Source organism: Vigna angularis, chromosome 1 (genome assembly GCF_016808095.1).
Source record: "Vigna angularis cultivar LongXiaoDou No.4 chromosome 1, ASM1680809v1, whole genome shotgun sequence".
NCBI classification, from domain to species: domain Eukaryota; kingdom Viridiplantae; phylum Streptophyta; class Magnoliopsida; order Fabales; family Fabaceae; genus Vigna; species Vigna angularis.
The window spans coordinates 53389527-53396129 of NC_068970.1; positions in this window are offsets into that span (position 1 = coordinate 53389527).

The following is a 6603-nucleotide window of genomic DNA, read 5'->3' on the forward strand; positions in this document are numbered from 1 at the left end:
TATATAACTTCAAAGGAAACCATCATAGATAAGGTGTTCCCTAATTTTGGTTGCTTTCAATTTTCTATCATTCAAACAGTTGACACAAGAACATCTAAACTTCAGTTCATCATCACTTCTAACCTCATTATGTTGTCCAAATTGTATAAATTATTCTACTCATTTCTCATACTCAGCACTAATGAGGGTGAATTAATCAAATCTCAATGCGAACATATATATATATATATATATATATATATATATATATATATATATATATATATATATATATTGAAACTATTCACGCAATTTCAGTAATCTTTAAATGAATTATCACCTCAATCACTTTTGTATTCATGGTTTGATCCAATCCATTCAAGAAGATTCAGTTTTTTTAGTTTAGTGGTACATGTCAATTTTAAACGACATATCATAAATTTCACAAAATTTTTGCCAACATTTCACATTGGTCTTCAAGTTACACAAAATAAAAGTGATCATCAACCACAATCAATTATGCATTCACATATCAATACAAAACACAATTGACAAAAATTAATGAGTTTTAAGATATGTATATTAAAATATATATGCATTAATAAACTATGAAAAATCGATTAATTTTCTTAAATTGTCCAACCAAACAATTTAAGATTCAATACATAATTAGTATTGTCTCTTATATTATTTTTTTAAAAATTCAATATTTTTATAAAACTCGGAGACAATACATAATTTTTATATTAAATCTCAAACTAGAAACTAAGGTTAACTCAATAACAATTCTTAAATAAACAAATATAAACACATATAAATATGAATTATAAAAAACCAAATAATGCACCATATATCAAACATAAAAAGAATACATTAAACATTAAAAAAATATTTTAATATAAATATACAAAAAATATTAAAAACATATATAAAAAAAGGTTAATTTTTTATGAACTTGGAAGTGAAACTAGTTGTAACTAGACTTTCAAATGTCTAGAATATGAAGTGCGCAACTAAAACTTGAAAATAAAATACAAAAACATTGCATTATTATATTAAAAAAAATATTTTTTATCTATCAAATCATTCACAGACTTCATCTTTAAATTTTTTTTACTTTCACGTTTCCATCTTTTAAAATAAAATAATCTCACAAATTTTTTATCTATAATGTTTAAGGTGATTTATTCACTCTTTCTCAAATTCATTATTAGAAGCAAACAAATTATAGGTGATAAGTATGAAAAATACATGTTTTCAGACTTATTAATTAACTCAAAATTTGTATTTATTCATGAAATAATTTGTTTTCCTCATTGAAAAGTTGTAATTAGAAGTAGGAAAGTGTGTAATAAATTGTACAGGAATTTATACATCAAAGTGGAGTGCTATCAGATGTTTCTCGCTAAGCCAGCATTAAATCGCTCAGCTAAATAGAGTTTTATTCGCTGAGCGCACCAGCATAACTCGCTGAGCAAATAAAGGACCATTAAAGATATGATGCAGTTGAATATTCGCTTAGCGCATAAAGAGTTGTGCGCTTAGCGAATTAGTTATTTTTTCAATTGACTTTTAAAGTGAGAAATAGACAGAAAGAACGGGAGAAAAGTTCAGGACAGAGAAAAGAAACGAAAACATCTCAGGAACTTCAGCAGACTACTTCGAGTTATCAAGACAACATTATCGCAAGGGATTGCGTCAAATATGTACGTTCTAGATGACTAGGAGTAATTAAATTTTTCTTTGGTTGGAATTGGATGTAATGAACTCACTCTGATGTAATTTTCCTGTTCAATATATCGTTGTTAGTTCATATGCTCTTTCTTGAATTTACTATAATTGTATGGAAATATAATGTTATTTGAATGTTTTTTATTATTGGAAAGTAACTTTGAACATGAACATAGATAGAGCACCTAAGTGATTTGGGATTTAGGGATAGACTCAATAACTTGGTCATTCTTAACATCGGACTTAATGCAAATTGTATGTTAAATTGACTAAGGGATTAGCATTTTGATATATTAATTTAGAACTAGTTACTAAGGGATTAGGACTAGTATGCCTTGATGTGAATGTTTGAATGAAATAATGAAATATTGAACAAAGTTTTATATTCATATGATTCATGAAACCCAATTCCAACAAACACTAGTGCAGTAAGGGGAAATAGTATCGGTTAATTTTGCTTATAGGCACCGGTTCTGCAATCGAGGCATATACGGACGAGGTAAAAATGGGGTGGCTTTATGCCTCGGTTCTGAACCGGGTTAAAACGAGATCGGATGATGCCTCAATTCTTAGATAACCGAGGCAATAACGTGTTTTTTTTTTCGGTATGCACAGTCCACTTCTCCCTCTTCCTTGCACAGTCCACAGTCCACAGTTCAAGGAAAACAATCCACAGTTCAAGCAAAACAGTCCACAGTCCAAGCAAAAGGTTAATGAATTTTCCTTCCCTTTCACAAAACCAAATCTCAAAAGATACAGAACCAAATCTCAGAAGCAAATCTCAGAAGCAAGCACTCCAACAGCAACTATACTAGCCTAACAAAATCGCTCCCAAAATAACACAGAAAAAAAAGTATGGGTTTTGATGCAATGAGCATTGCGGAGGTTGTCATCACCAACTCTGAGAACGATTTGGGGAAGAAGAGAGGCTCCTGCAAGGCCAAACCAGAACAAAGAGAAGAAAAGATGAAGGTTGATGTCTCCCCTTCTCGCAGAAATGCCACTGCTGCAGGACGCCCTTGCCGCGACCTCGTCATGACCTCGTCGCCACCTCGCTGCGGCCTCGCCGTGACCTCGCTGCGGTCTCGCTGTGACCTAGTCGCCACCTCGCCTCCACAGAAACCACCGCGATTCGTTCAAATCTTAGATCGAGGAATCTCCCATCATCCCCAAGGTACCATCTTCTATGCTCGCCAAACGCCTTAGATCAGCGAGCCTCCCATCATCGCCACCGCGGTACTCGTCTCCACCATCGCGCCTCCCCTCCGCTTTCGACGCCAGCCACCATCGCGCCTCTCCTCCGCTTTCGACGCCGGCCACCATCGCGCCTCCCCTCCAGAGCGCAAGCTGCTGCAATGAAGGAAAGAACCTCCTCACGCCGTGGCTGCCAAGTGGGAGAAGAGAGATTCCCCTTTTTGTTTCTGCTTCTGTTCCAAGAGGAAAGAAAAGCGTTTCGTGTAAAATGAAAAAGGAGATATGAGAGTAGGTCATGTGCGAGAGGTAATAGGCCTCGGTTCTCCTTTAACCGAGTCAATACGTCAAAACACAGACCTCGGTTCCACCTTTAACTGAGTTAATAGGCTGTAATATGTGCTATATGCTTCGGTTCTCACTGAATCGAGGCATATAAATTCATCAAAACTCCAAAATTGCCACCGCTTTCTGATAGGCTTCGGTTTTTCTTAGATCGGAGTCTATTAGGCGAGTTAAAAAGCATATTTTTTACTAGTGGAAGTTTCTTTTAAATATAAATTCTTTGCACACCAACTGTCTGATAAAATACCAAAAAAGAGTTTTTTGTGTTGTTTTGTGCATTTTGATGTCTAATTGAGTTATAAAAGGAAGAATTGTCATGTGTTGCACAAGTCCTTTGAGAGAACGATACTCTGAACTTACTATATATTACTTGGAACGATTTGATATACTTGCCAAAAATTTATGAATAGGTTAATCATGAAACCTTATTTGAGTTCAATATAGTGTAATACAAGAGAGTATATATGTTTTCAATAAAAATAATATTAATCATGATAAATAAATTTGGACACGTGAGTATTATTAGAATATATTCCAGCTTTGAAAGGAGAATATTCATATTGATTAGATAAGTAACAATGGAGTTTTAAAATGGGTACAGTGATAGGAATAATAAAAATTGATATGTACATACTTCCCTTAATTCTGTCATTAATTTGTCTTCAATTTGGTGGATAATCTTAAAAACTTATTTTCACTCTTATCTATAATCTATAATGTCGTGTTGTATAAAATTTTATTCTTTTGGTATTATTTTTTTAATTGTTAAAACTCGTTCAATATTATCAAGTCACTTATATCTTTAAATTATGTCTTCTCTTGTCATTAATTATACATATTTTCTTTTATGCATATTATCTAATTTACCTTTTAATTTATTAGGTATATCAATAAACTTATCTTTCATTTTATTTTGGTTATTAGTTTTTGTTTTATTTATTTTTTTCATCTTTCTAAACCGTTTAACTTGTTATATAGCCAAACTCACTCTAATATGTTTTCTATCTCAATATTTTTAAAAACTATAATAAATGTCGTAATTGTAATCATGTGTAATTTTATATTATTTTGGCTTAATACATCATTTGGTCCCTAATTTGGGGTGATGTATTCAAAGTGGTCCTACTTTTTTGAAAGTTCACTAGTGTTCCATATTTCGTAAAAAAACAGTTTAAGTTGATCCTTTTTGCTTACTATGTTAAAAACATAACGATGTAATTATCTTCGTGGCCAAAAGTGAATGATGTGTACAATTTTGCAATACGTGGCAAGTTGAGGTCAATTGAGATGTAAATTTTAAAAATAAAAATTAATGACGTGGAAAATGTTTAACAGAGGGTTAAATGAAATCCATTCTCCTTCACTGTGCCCATGATCTACCTTTTCTTCACCTTCATTATCACCATAAACCTTCATTCTTTTAACACATACATTATTACATCTCACTTATACAAATAGAAAAACAACAACCCATTATCCCTTTCTTCATCCCGAACTCATAATCAACACACCATTCCAGCACCATCATTTTCAAGTTCAACACAAACACAATAGCACTCTCGAAACCCACACGGTCATCATTCAAAATCTCCATTCTCTTTTCCTTCTCATCTGTCCATTCACGCATAAAGAATACAAAAAATAAAGTGGAGTCACCATTCCACCACCACCCAACACATTGAACGCTGGAATCACAAAGCAATTAGAAACACGGAGCAAGGTAAGGAGAAATCCCAAATTGCAAGATAATGAACACCAAAACCTAAAATGTGAAATCAACCCAAGAAAAGGAAACCCAATTAGCAAACAAAGAAAAAAAGCCTCAAAACGTAAAATCAACCCTGATTCAAAACCCTAATCTGAAATCCCTGAAATTTGCAAGATCTGAAACACAAGAAAGGATACCCTAAAACGCTGCAATCTGAAATCCCCTTCTTGCGAAACACTCTCGAACTCGAACGAAAAGGGAGGAGAAACCCTATGTAACGTCTTCAAGTTGGAGATTTTTAAGAGTCATAGTCTTTTGATTGGGTTGATGAGGCTCGTTAAATACAAGAGGCGTTTAAATGGAATCTGCTTAGGCTCTATAGAACAATTTGTCACGTCAATTTGATCAGTTGCCACATAATTAGACAGGTCATTTATATTTGGCTAAGGTGGACATACATAGTTAGGTTTTTAGGCTCTATAGAACAGTTTGTCACGTCAATTTGATCAGTTGCCACATAATTGGACAGGTCATTTATATTTGGCTAAGGTGAACATATGCCGTTAAGTTTTTAACGTCGTAAGAAAAAAGGACCAACTTGAACCGTTTTTTACAAAATATGAACAATAATAAAATTTCGAATAATATAAGACCACTTTGAACACATCGCCCAAAACTAGAGACCAAATAATGTATTAAGCCTGTTATTTTTTATAATCACGTGATATAAATACATTATTATTTGATATTTTATTTTAATATTTATGAAAACATTTGTTTATATATATCACATTAAAGAAAAGAAATGGTGGGTCATTTTAATATTCAATCTTCGATAATATTATGTTTCTTTTGTTATTAAAAATAATTTAATGAATATTTAAGACAATATATGGGTGGGTACGTCTGCATAAGAAGAACATCTAAAACACAAATTTCATACAAATGAATATAAATTTTTATTTGAGAGGATGATGGCAATTAAACCTAGACAATTTTTGAGGTGATCCTTATTAAAAAAATAATAGTTTAATTATTTAATTTATTTTTTTATTTATGCAAAAGTAATTAAGGGTGTTTTGATAACAATATATATATATATATATATATATATATATATATATATATATATATGTTTCATATAGAGGAGAGTGGGATATGATGACATAAAGTGATGAATGAAGAAATTATTTATTGACTCCTTAGTTAGTGTGGAGATAATTGTGAGTATGAGTACCTAACTTTAATGAGGAGTTATGAGCTAATAAGGGTTGGTGATTCAATATTAGCCAATAAAGCATGTCTTTAGAGTCAACAAACTTTCATATAGGGGATTCGTTTTGTTGGTTTTTGGTGCATGTTGCCAAGTAAATTAGATAGGTTACTTCAATTCAACCCAATAATTAATCTCAATCCTAAGCCTATTAATATTATAGATCCATACTTAGAGATGAAACAAAAAGGAAACATTTCTGTAAATAAAATCTACACTCATTTTAACATATATTTCAGAGTAATACATATACATGTATTTTAATTATTAGTTGACGGAGTAGGTAGAAGTATTACATATATTTATTGATAACAAAATATGTATATATATATAAATCTATTAATAAAATATTTTTATTTAAATTTATATTATAACA